Source organism: Mus pahari, chromosome 12, assembly GCF_900095145.1.
Source record: "Mus pahari chromosome 12, PAHARI_EIJ_v1.1, whole genome shotgun sequence".
NCBI classification, from domain to species: Eukaryota; Metazoa; Chordata; class Mammalia; order Rodentia; family Muridae; genus Mus; species Mus pahari.
The window spans coordinates 37,065,398-37,067,130 of record NC_034601.1 but is presented as its reverse complement, the minus strand read 5'-3'; positions in this window follow the sequence as shown (position 1 = coordinate 37,067,130).

Genomic DNA, 1,733 nt, shown 5'->3' with positions numbered 1-1,733 from the left:
CACACACACACACACACACACACACACACCACACACACACACACACACACACACATACTCTCTCACACTCACACACACACAGAAAGAGAGAGAGAGAGAGAGAGAGAGAGAGAGAGAGAGAGAGAGTAGATAGGCTAAGGATTTTTCTCATCTTTAGGCTGTGTTTCTTTTAACTATTGATGTTATATTTAAACTTTGTCTCTTTGCATTTTCTAAGCAGGTAACAGAAGCCAAGGATACTATCTACTCCTTTTGGATTGCTCTGACTAAATTACTTGACAAATCTGGCTTATAGAAAGTGACTTAGGCTCAGGATTTCTGAGGAATCTTTATCCACAGTGGTGAAGAAGGCGTGTAAATGCATGATGGCTCAGGTGATGGGAACATGAGGCAGCAGTCTCTTCATGTAGGAACAGGCAGGAAGCAAGCAAACTAGACTCAGAACGTTCCTATTTCTACCTGAGATTTCATCAGACTGGATTTTAAATTTTTAGTTTTAACCATGTGTATGCCTGTGTATCTGTGTTTGGGGCTGCGTGCACAAGTGTGCCTACAGAGGCCAGAAGAGGGCGCCAGATGCTGTAGAGCTGGAATTAATAGATGGTCATGAGCCTACTGAGTGATGGGAATCAAACTTGGGATGTCTGTAAGAGCAGTGCATGGCTCTGAACTGCTGAGCCATAGCTCTAGCCTCTGGGGGTAGTTTTCGTGTTCATATTTCTACCAATATTCTGATGATGACTACTGAGGTAATATCTAAGAAGCCTGAGGCTTTTCCAGCTTTTCCTTTCTGAGTTCTTACCAGAACTGCCCCTTGCCATCCATGCATTTGCTAGCCTGTAATTGGAAGTTCTTCCAGAGTCCATCTGCTCTGGAACTCCAAAGCTTCTTCAGGTTATCTGTCTTTTTAGAATAACAGCTGATTTTTGGTGCCCATTTCTGTTTTGTTCATTTGGATTGCTGTAGCAAAATACTTTAGACTGGATAATTTGTAATCAGCATAAAATTATTACAGTACAGAGAGCAGGAAAATTCAGAAGGAGTAATCAGAAGAAAAGAAAATGTATTTTTATTTTATTTTATTTTATTTTGAAAGAAGAATATTTGTACAGGCTAATTTTGTGTCAACTTGACACAGCTGGAGTTATCACAGAGAAAGGAGCTTCAGTTGGGGAAATGCCTCCATGAGATCCAGCTGCAGGGCATTTTCTCAATTAGTGACCAAGAGGGGAGGGTACCTTGTGGGTGGGACCATCTCTGGGCTGGTAGTCTTGGGTTCTATAAGAGAGCAGGCTGAGCAAGCCAGAGGAGGCAAGCCAGTAAAGAACATCCCTCCATGGCNTCTNCATCAGCTCCTGCTTTCTGACCTGCTTGAGTTCCAGTCCTGCATCCTTTGGTGATCAACAGCAGTATGGAAATGTAAGCCGAATAAACCCTTTCCTCCCCAACTTGCTTCTTGGTCATGATGTTTGTGCAGAAATAGAAACCCTGACTAAGACAATATTCAACAGGGAAATAGTGATTACTTCACAAGAGCTATAATCTACTCTCTTGAAAAGTAAATTAACTGTACTGAACTGTTCAATATGCTTTGCCAAATATATATACCTGCACAGCCATTATCGTGATTCTAATAGGACATTTCTTTTACCCCAAGTAAGTTCATTTAGATTTTGGTTCCTAGCCCACTTACTTCTATATGATTCCCAGACAACGAAGAAGATCTTTTATAT